This window comes from Acomys russatus, chromosome 25 (assembly GCF_903995435.1).
Source record: "Acomys russatus chromosome 25, mAcoRus1.1, whole genome shotgun sequence".
NCBI lineage: Eukaryota > Metazoa > Chordata > Mammalia > Rodentia > Muridae > Acomys > Acomys russatus.
The window spans coordinates 27,548,968-27,561,563 of NC_067161.1; the positions used below are offsets into that span (position 1 = coordinate 27,548,968).

Genomic DNA, 12,596 nt, shown 5'->3' on the forward strand with positions numbered 1-12,596 from the left:
TCATAGTCTTCCAGAGTCGGGTCGGAATCCTCCGGGCCTGCTGGGTACAGTGGAATGTAGCCGAGAGCCAAGGGGCTTCCTACGGGGCAGGCTCTCTGCCTTGCTGTAGACTCTCACCCAATGCTGGTGTGATTAGGCCAAATAGAGTAGAACCATTTGAAAGGGTTACTGCAGCACAGCCTAAGAACCACGGGGCCAGTGGCACTTAGAGGGGCATCTGCAGGAATTAGCTGAGAGGCCCCTTAGACCGCCCCCAGAGAAGCTGCTTCAGCATGTCCGGGCTGCAGCTCAGCTCAGAAATCTGCATCTGTAATGGGTGTGTTTGGGCTGGGAAGATGGTTCAGTGAGTAAAGTACTTGCCACTGAGCATGAGGACCTGAGTTCGATTCCCCAGAACCTATATATTTAAAAAAAAAAATGCCAGGTGTAGTGGTATGACTTGTAATCTCAGCACTTGGGTTGGGGGGGGGGGGCGGGGAGGGAGGGAGGGAGGGAGGGAGGGAGAGAGAGAGAGAGAGAGAGAGAGATCCCAGAGGTTACTCCATAGCCAGCCTAGCCTAACTGGTCAGCTCTCAACAGATGAGAGACCTTGTGTCAAAAGGAGGTGGCTGGTATTTCCTAGGTTGTTACTCCAACTTGTCCTCTGGCCTTTGTATATGCACACGTGCATATACTTGTACATACATGGACACACAAACAAATAAATAAGCACGAGGTGACGTTGCTACCATGAGCCAAGTTCTGGGAATCAGGAATTTGATTCTGTTTGGTGTCTTCTTCAAATTCTGTGTGTGACTTTGGATTTGGTACCTCCTTTCTTTGTGTGGGGCCCCTCTTTTCCTTGTCAGCACACGAAGAGCGATAATGCCAGTTGAGAAATTACTTCGGGATAAATACCTCATTTGCTTTCACTGTTTGTTAAAGCCCAAATTAAATCTCAGAAACCCTGCCACACGCTTCACAATCCATTCAGATCGCTAACAGGTTTAGAGGCAAAGAATAATTAAAATAGAAAAACATGTTGCGTGTCATCAGCTTTTGGGTTGGAGTTTGATCTTCGGTTTCTTTGTTGCTATTTTCCTTGGTCTTCGAGAGGAAAAAACTTTAACTTTTTTTTCTTATTGTCACCTTAACTTAAGGGATAGAGCTAAACAAAATGAAAGAGGAGAAAAGAGCAGGTGGGTTTACAGTGCGTTTAGAATGCAGCGGACAGCATATGAGTATCTTGATTAAATTCGTCAGACTACTCATCTTTTATCAGTTCCAACAGGTTAGGGGACATTAGCACAACAGTCTGTGAGAGGCTAGTGCCACTGCTGTGACCATCATGGGCCCTCAGATAATAAAGATCCTGTACCATAGGGGTCCTGTTGAAGGCTGAGCTGTGTGCCAGACACTGCAAGGTGAGGACACTGAAGAAATAATGCAATGAGCAGTCTCAGTCTAGAGGACACAGGTAGAGGAACATAATTAGGACACTGTGTGGTCATCTACCCTGGGCATTTGCTGGCACAGAGGAACTTGCTTAGAGACAGAGGAAACATGGAGGAAGTGGAAGAAAGAAGCTGCATTGAAAAGGAGGGAGCGAGCATCCTGACAGAACAGCCAGATGGATGAAGATTATGACATCTGACCTATCTCTGGTTCCAACATGTTTTCTCTGCTTTGGGTGTTTCTTGATCCACCTAGGATCCCTAGATTTCTCCCCTTCTTCCCATCACCAGAACATTCTGTTTCCATCCTGCAGAGGATGCCTGCCAAACAGTAACGCTTAGCTGTGCTACGCTCTGAGCGCCTGTATTCCTGACATGCCGTTGGAACAACTGTAAGTTCTGTTTCCCCACTTACATCGTGAATTCCCACAGCTTCTGTCTCTGCAGTGTGTCTCCTGATGGTTTCCTTTTTACTCCTGACTCTTCTGTCTTTCAACACTTCTCATCTGGATGAGGAGGAAGAAGAGGAAGAGGGTGGTGGTGATGGCAACAATGACGACGACGACGACGACGATGACGACGACGACAGGGTCTCACTACGCAACTGCCTGTCCTGGAATCCACTATACAGACCAGTCTAGCCTCAAACTCACAGAGATCTGTCTGCCTCTGCCTCCTGAGTGCTGTGATTAAAAGTGTTCGCCACCATGCATGGTTCTGAACTGGATTCTTAACAACAACCATATTTTTACATCACCTGGCGTAAGAACAAACCATAATGACATACAGACGTGGAAACATCATCATAAAACCCATCACTCTGCATGCTAACTTGATCATTTTTTTGCTGCTTGATTCGTGTTAATTTAGTTTTATAAGTGCCAGTAAACTAAACTTCAACGTCTCCCAATATAGTAATTTAATTTTTAAAATGTGTGTCCCTCCTCCATGATCCCTCCCCTGACTTCCTCCTGGTCTCTGTCCTCTACTCAAGTAGCCCTTCTTCCTGCTTTCAGGTCATGTGTGTGCCATTACCACCTCTTCCCAGAACTTATTTCCTCTGCCCCCCCTACACACACACACACACACACACACACACACACACACACACACACACACACACACACTGATTCCTTATGTAAGAGAAAACTTGGTGTTTGTCTTTATGGGTCTGATTTATTTTACTTTTTTTAAAAGCTGAATTCCACTGTGAATCTGTCCCAAATTTCCTTCATCCATCTGTCTATTGGTGGACATTTAGGCTGGTTCAGTTTCCTAGGTAGTATGAATAAATATGGCTGTGGTATGTGGTTATGTTCACTTGCAGTCGTGCTATGACTGTCTGATACGGTTGTTCTGTTGTCAGCTTCGTGAGGAACTTCCACACTGACTCCCTTTGTGGTTATAGCAGTCTACATTTCCCACAGTGCCTAAGTGTTCCCTTTACCTTACATCCTTGTGGGCATTTGCTGTAGCTTGTTTTCTTTTTTGAAAAAACTTTATTGGTTCTTTGAGTTTCACATCATGCACCGCAGTCCTGCTCATCTCCCTGCCCCCGATAGCCCCCCTTTGCCCTTGTAACCTCAACAAAATGGAACACACACACACACACACAACAACAACAAGAACAACAACAGTAACAACAGGCATAGAAAACATCTCATCTTGGAAGCTGTAGTATGTCACAGTGTGTCCCACAGTCCCTCTGTGCACATACCATCACTTGCAAATGCCATTGCAATGAGTTATTGGTCTGGTTTGAGATCTCTGGCTTTCTATGACACCATCAGTCTTGGTTCCCCACCAGGACTATGTCATGGAGATCATGAAGCTTCGGCCTATCTGCACCAGCAGGGTGAGCTCTCCAGCACTGCTCAGCAAGGCCACCCAGGAGGCAGGGTCAACTCTCTTGCTCTCTCATGCCCTCAGCCTGGCTCACCGGACACCCTTGCCTCCAGGGCTAGCTCCACTGTGCTGACCAGTCATGATGCAAGGCCCATTCTCCCAAGTGCTACAGCCTGTGAGGGGGCAGGCCTAGCTGTCCCCCTCTCGTACCCTTAGGGCCAGCTCTCCTGAGTGGAAAGAGTAAGGGGCTCCCCAGTCTGTTCTCCGTACCCAGGCCACCCCATAGCAGACAATTAGTGGGGTGACCTCTCCTACACTCATGTGCCCTTTGGGACAGCTCACCCATATCCCAGCCACCAGGGCCAGCTCTGCTTGTTGACTAAGGTTAGGTAGAGGGCCCACTCTACTGAGTGCTATCATGGGTGAGAGGTAGGGATACCTCTCCGGAACATCACAGCCAATGAGGAATGGGGCCAGTTCTGCACAGCCCTTGAACATCCACATGGTCCCCTGTGGCTGCTCCTACCAGGGATGTGCCCATGTTCTTAGTGGTAATACGAGGCACAGACATAGACACTGACCCCTGCCAGTGTGTGACCACGATTCAGACATGACCCTCAGTGGCACCTCAGGCTGGGACCTCACCATGGGCCCAGGTGGCAAGGATGGCCACTCACAAGAGGCTACTCCTTTGCTGTGCTGCCCGGATTTGATTTGATTTGATTTGATTTTTATGTGTCCAAGGCATAAAACACTTTGGACCCCAAGCCAGGCACCAAGCTAGGGTGAACAAAGGACTGCCATCTGCTCTGCTCCTAACTGATTTAAGAACAAACACTACCACCAACAAGATGTGTCTTTGCCCATCACCGGGGCGTGGTTGTTTTCCTGATACCAGCCATTCTTCTTGGGGTGAGATGAAATCTCTGATGGTTAATCCCAACTGTCAATGGGTCAGGATCTGGAATTACCCAGGAGAAACACCTCTGGGCATGTCTGTGACATTTCTAGAGACAGAAAGACACACTCTGTCCTTTAAGCATGGGCAGTAGCCTTACATGAGTGGGAGCTCTAGACTGAAGGGGGTGGAGAAAAAAGAAAGCCAGCTAAAGCCAGCTCCCTCCCTCATTGTGGGTGCAACATGAGCAGCTGTCTCAGGCTCCTGCTGCGATGACTTCCTCGTTGAGGGGAGCCTTAGCCTCAGACCAGGACCCAAAACAAGCCTTTTCTTTTTTTTTCCTCCGTCAGTTGCTTAAGTATTCTGTCACAGTAATGATAAAGTAATACAGAGTCTCAAAAATAATTTTAATGTAAATTTTCCCAGTGACTGAAGATGCTGGACATATTTTCAGATGCATGCTGAGGCACGTGGGCTGGCTTCTCAGAATCAGCTGCTCAGTTCATCTGCTCATTCATTCATCAGATGATTTGGTTTATTTCTTCTTCTTAGTTTTCTAGCTTCTTTTGTATTCTAGACACTAATCCTCCATCTAATGTATATTTGACAAAAATATTGCCACCCCCATGCTCCGTCTAAAAGCTTACTGTTCACTCTGCAGATGGTTTTGTTTGCTGTATGGAGGCTTTTTAATTCTCTGCCATCACATTGCCAATTCTCGGGATAATTTCCTTTATTTTTGGAGGCCTTTTCAGAAAGCCCTCACCTATGTGTGTACCTTTAAGCACTATCCCTTACCTGTTTCATGCCCTACATCAAAGTATTTGATATATTTGGAACTCTGTGTGTGTGTGTGTGTGTGTGTGTGTGTGTGTGTGTGTGTGTGTGTGTGTGTGTACAGAGTGGGAGAAATGGATCTACTATCATTTTTCTGCATGAGGATATCACATTTCCTTATACCATTTGTACAAGAATCTGTCGTTCCTCCAATGAATATTTTTTAACACCTTTATTGTAAATTAAATGGCTGTAACTGTCTGTGCTTATTCTGGATTCTCTTTTTATTCTACATTCTACTCTATTCTATTCCATTCTATTCTATTCTTCTGCATGCTTGTTTCGTGCTAATACCATATGAGTTTTTGTTATCATGGCTCTGTATTTAATGTGCGCCCAAGTATTGTGATTCCTCTAATATTATCCTCCCTGCTTAGGATTGCTTTGGTTATGTATTTTGTGCTGCCATTTGAATTTTAGAATTTTTACTAGTTTCATGAAAAATGTCATTGGAATTTGAATGGGGATTGCACTGAAATTTTAGATGGCTTTGGAGATATAAACCATTTTTACAATACTAACTGCCAAGTCATGAGCATGAGAGGTCTTTCTGTCTTCTGGTGTCCTCAATTTCTGCTTTTAAACTGTCTTAAAATGTTCATTTCAAGGGTCTTTCATCTGTCTTTCATCTTCTAGGTAAGGTTTGTTCATAGTTACGATTCTTTCTTTTGGATACTCACACAATTTCTTTCTCAACAAGTTCACTGGTGGTATATAGAAAGGCTGCCAATGTTTGTATTGTTGATTTTGCATCTTGTTATTTCTTGCCAAGTGTGTGTATTGGGTCTAAGTTTTTTTTTCTGGTGGAGTCTTCAGGGTGTTTGAAGTACAGGGTCATGTCATCAACAAATAGGGACACTTTGATGACCTCATTTACTATTTGTATTCCTTTTATTTATTTCTCTTTATTACTAATCTACTCAAGACTTCAAGCATGTGAGAGTGGATGCCCTTATCTCATTCCTGATATTGGATGAAATGATTTCAGTTTTGTACCATTTAGTATGATATTGGCTAGAGACATCATGTACAGGCTTTATTAGCTTGTGTTTTTTTTCAGTTCCTAATTTCTTCAGACATGATGTCAGACTTTGTGAAGGACTATTTCTGACACCATGGAGATTATCATGTGATTTCCATCATTATTTCTGTGTCTGACTATATTTGCTGATTGACATGTGTTGAACCAACCTTGCATCCTTGGGATGAAACCAAATTGGTCATGGAGTATAATCTTCTTAGTGCATTCTTGAATTCACCTTGGAAGTATTTGATTGAAAAAAAATTACATTTACCCAGGTAGTGGTGGTACATGCCTTTAATCTCAGAACTTGGGAAGCAGCGGAAGATGGACCTCTGAGTTCAAGACCAGCCTGGTCTACAGGGTGAATTCCAAGACAGCCAGAGCTGCATAGAGAAACCCTGTTGCTATAGTAACACTGGGTTTGTAAAATGACTTCGTAGTGCACCTTCCCTTTTGTGTGTGTGTGTGTGTGTGTGTGTATGTGTGTGTGTGTATGTGTGTATATGTGTGTGTATGTGTGTGTGTGTATGTGTGTGTGTGTATGTGTGTGTGTGTATGTGTGTGTGTATGTGTGTGTGTGTGTGTGTGTGTGTGTGTGTGTGTGTGTGTTAGAACAGTTTGGGGATCGCTTCCTAAAGATTTAGTAGAATTTGGAAGCAAATTCATCTGATCTTAGAATTTTCTTTGTTGGGAGATTTTTCTATACCTAAAGATGAGAGCTGGGATTGAAGTCACTCACTATTAATGTATCAGGACCTCTGTGGCTGGATACATTTAGAAGGAATATAGAAGTTGTTTCTCTTCTTACAGTTATTAGTTAGGTACTACTACTCTTAGTGGACCTAAAGGCCCACAAATCCCACCCTTAGAGAGCTGTCTTTTTTTATGCTAGATTGTGGCTTCTAGCATAGTCACGAGTGAGCCGTTTGTTATTGTACAAGCGCACAGTATACTCCTGGCTGCATGCTTTGCTAATGTGATTCCATCTGCCTGTAATGCCTTCCAGACAGGCTGGCATGCCTACTCTGTCTTAGCAGAGTGAGAAGGAAGAACAGAAGGGGGTTAAAGAGATGCCTCAGTGGTTAAGAGCTCATACAGAGGGCCAGAATGTGCTTCTCGGCATCCATGTTGGATGGCTCACAACCATCTGTAATTTCAGCACCAGGGGTTTTGACGCCCTCTTCTGGACTCACCATGCACCTACACTCATGTGTGCATACTCCTATAATAGCAACACATACACATATACACATAATTGAAAATATGTGTGTTTTTATTATAGTGGCACATACTCTAATCCCATCACTCAGAAGGCAGAGGCAGATCTTTGTGGGTTTGAGACCAGCTTGATTTACACAGTGGCTTCTGGGACAACTAGAGCTACATAGAGAAACCCTGTTTCAAAAAAAAAAAATCTTAAAAAGTAGGAATTCCCTTTAAGTTAGTATATTCTCCATTATAAATGCATGTCGTAGATGAAGGGAAGTTCTATGGCTTTGTTCAGTCCTTGATCTTAGGAATTTAGTGTGTGTGTGTGTGTGTGTGTGTGTGTGTGTGTGTGTGTGTAACATATATATGTTGCATATATGCCAACATCTAATATGCATGACCACACACTGTGGAGAATGCTACTGGATTCCAGTTGCTCCTGAAAGGCATTTAAGTCTTCTTGAGCCTTTTCTATCATCTGTTGAATTTACGGTTAAGAAAATCTTCAGTGCCGTGTTTCATTTCTTAGTTTACAAACTCTAATGGTAAACATGTATAGTGTCCCAGGCTCAAGTAACTGGTCTTTGAAGTTCTCTCACTAATCTTGCAAAGTCCATCTTAGTCTTATCCCCATTTGAAGTATAAAGACAATAGAGCCAGAGGGGTTAAGTAATATATATAGGAAATGGTGGACCCTCTGGCTCCAGAACCTTTATCCATGAATCCAGAGCCTCCACTCATGCAAACTGAGACAGTAGTGTTGAGGCACAGGCAGTGGGAAGACTAAGTAGCCATCCTCATCCAGCCTGGTCTCATCCACCCCTCCTCCAGATTCAGTGAAGCTCCCCAGAACGTATGTTCATAGAATCCATGCTGCAGGATCATTCATTATCAGCTTGAGCTTAGCTTCCCACCTTTGTGTGAAGCCCTCTGAGCCTCCCAGAGGGCATCGTTTTTCCGTAAGTAGAAGTGGAGGAGTCTTCCACAGAGCCTAAGGTGGCTACATGGCTTGCTTCCTCTCTCTCTGAACTAGACTCTTCATCACTCTATTGGTGGGGAAAGAACATTTGTAAAGAAATAAGTCAGACAGGAAAATAATGGGAAGAAGTGTCTGTCCTGCTGCCTGGAGCCACCTGGAGATGGACGCATCTGGAGAGCATTTGCATATAGCCCAGTTCATGTTCTGCTTATTTAAAACATTAATATTCACATTGTATCTGCTCTTGGTGTCACAGCAGAATGGAGAACAATGCTGGGTTTGTAAGAGGTTTCAATAAATTTTTATAGAAATGAACTCAAGATTCTATAACTAGAGAAACACAGTAAAGGCTATGCATAATGTTCATTGAAGCCATTAATAGGATTTTCTGAACCATTCCAAATGCTCATAATTAGGCAGTGTCTATGTAAATTGTGGTTTACTCCTGTAGCAGAATGTTTTGCAGTCATTAAAATAGTTTTTCACAAATAATTTTTAATGGGGTAAGAATTTTTAATGATATAAAGTGAAAAAACAACGATACAAGATTATTATATAAAGTATTCTTGGCTATGTAAAAATAGGCATTAATAGTCATAAAGAAAGAATAAAGATTACAGAAGCTTCCCTGGGATATATTGTTAAGGAATGAGGTAATGCCCAGAATAAGACCTATAGAATGATCCTATTTCCTCTCTCTCTCTCTCTCTCTCTCTCTCTCTCTCTCTCTCTCTCTCTCTCTCTCTCTCTCTCTCTCTCACACACACACACACACACACACACACACACACACAAATATACACACTCACACTTGCTCTCTCTTCCTCCCTCTGTGATATATATATAGATAGATAGATAGATATATGTATATTCACTCTATCAATTCTGTTCCTTTAGAGAGTCTTAACAAACATGCATCCCCAAACAGCCAGCTATGTCCCCTGCATGCCCTCAACATAACATTTGACCATACCACACACATACACCCACTTTTTTGTTTGTTTTGTTTTTCAAGGCAGGGTTTCTTAGTATAGCCCTGGCTATCCTGGAACTCCCTCTGTAGATCAGGCTGGCCTCAAACTCATAGAGATCCACCTGCCTCTGCCTCTGCCTCTGCCTCTGCCTCTGCCTCTGCCTCTCAAGTGCTAAGATTAAAGGTGTGCATCACCACAGCATGGCATGCACCCACTTCTTAACCACAGCCATGCCATTTACAAAGACACATGGCCAGCCAGGACATACAAACCTTGGCAAATATGGCCAACCTCATGTGCCCAACTAAGAAATACCTACCTAAGCATTAGGCCTAAGAGGAACCAAGTCAACAACCACTTGAGTGTAAAAGGCCTATTAATAATGTCTGGAGGGGTAAATGTTCCTGACTTGAATGAATCATTACATGATCAAAGATAAGAGTCAAGGCAGAAACTAAGGACCAATACTTCGTTTAGCATTTATTGTTGGCCTGAATAATTGCTAATCACAGGAACAGACACTGTGGGGTCTTCACAGGTAAATAGGACATCATGATGCCTCCAACAGTGTGGAGCAGAAACAGGACCTGTCACACTTTCTGGGAGTGCTATCTTTAAAGGGCTTTTTACAGCAATTCACTCTAGGGATGGTATCATGTGGCGCTTTCCATGGGTCAAGCATTCTAACTCATGAGTCGATGGGGGCCATACTTTTTCAAACCACCACCCTTAGTCACTTAGTGATCTCACCTGGCCCCAACTCATTCTCGTTCTCTCTCTCTCTCTCTCTCTCTCTCTCTCTCTCTCTCTCTCTCTCTCTCTCTCTCTCTCTCTCTCTCTCTCTCTCTCTCTCTCCTTCCCTCCCTCCCTCCCTCCCTCTATGTTTTCCAGAGAGCCTATACCAAAAGGCATTCCCTAATAAACCCTACCTATTCGTCTCTATCTTAAAGTCTGTTTCCCAAGAAACATAAAACTAAATCAAGTATCATGCATGTCCCATATGCAATAAGAATCTCAGAGGGGAAGTCTGAGGGGGTCTCCAGAAGTATAGCAAAAGAACAGAAAGGTGCTTGAAGCAGGTAAGATAGAAAATGACTCTGGAATTATAAAATTGATGTAGATGAAGGACAGTAAGGCCTATTTATAGAGAAATGACCTGGGCAAAGGTGAAAGAGTAGGAAGTATAGGGTATGATAAAGGGAAACTTAGAAACTATGTTGAGAAAATATATGGGAAGCAAGGATGAGCCAGAATATAGATGAGGCTTGAACTGAAAAACAAGCAAGTGATGAGATTTACTTTATCTGATGAATGAACATTTATCAGTGCACTAGCACTACAAAACAAATCCTAGGTTTATGTCACCCAAAGGCCTGATTAAAATTACAGACATGAGAAGAGATCTCATAAATTTATTATTATTTTAAAAGAAAGGGGGAGTAAGTATGGTCATAATCAAAAAGCTGGCAACCACTGCTACAGTAAAGGTAGTGTTGAGAGTTCTCTTGTGGTAATCCAAGGCATACATCCATCCTCCTCTCATCTACCCTCATCCACCCATCCACTCACCTACTAATCCATCCATCCACCAATCTATCTATCCATCCACCTCCACTCACCCATCCCCTATTCATCAACCAGACCATCATTTACCCACCCAGACACCTACACATCCATCCACCTGCTCTTCCATCCACCATTCTACCCACCAACCCATCCATCTGATATTTATTAGACACATTCTGTAGACAAGTCACATTCCAAAGAAACACCTTCATGGAGTGTAACTTATGGTTATAAAGACAGATATTAAACCAAGAAAGAAACATAGGTATAGATACGGTTATGGTTTTAAATGTATTTCAGTATGGAAGACAAATACAGTTTTAAAAATGCAAACTGAACTCCACTGGGATAGGAAAACAGTGAAAGAAATCACTGAAAAATAAACCGACTGATATTGAGTAATCAGTACTTAGGAGAGTCTTCAGAGAACCCAAAAGAAGATGATGTGCCCTCTTTTGAAAGTGTGGCAGGGAGCCAGGCACAGTAATTGGAAGCACTTGGTGGGTAGAGGCTGGGAGATCCAAAATTCAAGACCTGTCTCTACTACTTAACAGGTCTCAGGCCAACCTGATTATGTGAGATCTTGTCTCAAACAAATCAGAGATAAAGACGTGGTTTAGCAATTAAGAGTGACTACTACTCTTTCACAGGACTTGAAATCAGTTTCTAGCACCCACATTGGGGTGGTCACAACTGCCTCTAATTGCACCTTCAGGGGATCTGATGCCCTCTTATGGCCTAAGCAGGAACTGCATTCATATGCACATACACACACATATACACACACATAAAAACATATCAGAGAGCAGAAAATAACAGATAATAAAATCACATAGTACTATGATGGCTGTTCTTGGTTGTCAACTTGACTACATCTGGAATTAAATAAAACCTAAAAATTGAAGGCAAAGTTCTGAAGATTTTTCACTTAATTTGAAGTAGAAAAATCCACGTCTAATTCAGATCTTTTGAGCTTGGAAAAGATACAATTTTAGTCTATATCATTTGAACTGAGAAGGTCTCCCTCTAACCTGGGCCATGCCTTCTGCTGGGGGAAGGAAGCTTTTGTTCTTTGCCTGCTGCTGGTGCTCGCCTTGCTAACACGTCCATTCCCTCACTGGCATTACAGCTTCAGGATTCCAGCATACACTGAAGACCACCTGAGACGTCAGCCTCGTGGACCAAGCAGCTACTGGGTTTTTGGACTTTGGGTCCATAGCCAGCCATTGTTGGATTAGCTGGACTGCAGACAATGAGTAATTCTAATAAACTCCTTTTCTACATATATAGAGAGATTCGTTCTATAAGTTCTGTTACTCTAAGGAAACCTGAATTTAAAAAAAAAATACTAAAAGCTATTTTTGCCTTTTTCGCAACTTTTCCATGAAAACCCACCCTCAAGGACGAAGTCTAACTTTGACACTTGGTGGAAGGAAAGCCAAAATACACCTGTCCTGTGTGCTTGAATGCAGTGACAGGGCATGGTGGAAGGAAAGCCAAAATACACCTGTCCTGTGTCCTTCTCCTTCTTCAAATAACAAACACTGGCTTAAATCGATGTACAGCATCAGTTCCTAGGATGATGGTAGGATGAGAAGCCATCAAAATACTGCAAAATCAACAGAAGGAGATAAAGTTGCTCTGCCATTTCTGGATTTGGCCACCCCAGCCCCAAGTGCTTCTGCATGCCTATAATTAATGCCTGTGTGAGAGGGAGCATCTGTCTCCAGCAGATTGAATTTTGAGACATTAGAAGCTCTTGCCTTGCTCCATTTCAGCAGTGTTGAAGAATACATAACATGAGCATTGCTTCTGAACTCATATCCTGGGG

General features: G+C 43.0%; 1 non-coding gene across 1 annotated transcript; it reads right to left on the bottom strand.

The window, feature by feature from the left end:
- Positions 1–4,009: 4,009 nt before the first annotated feature.
- Positions 4,010–4,155, bottom strand: LOC127208854 (small nucleolar RNA SNORA48). The gene has a single exon (XR_007833125.1). It is a non-coding gene; the product is annotated as a small nucleolar RNA SNORA48 (small nucleolar RNA).
- Positions 4,156–12,596: the final 8,441 nt, after the last annotated feature.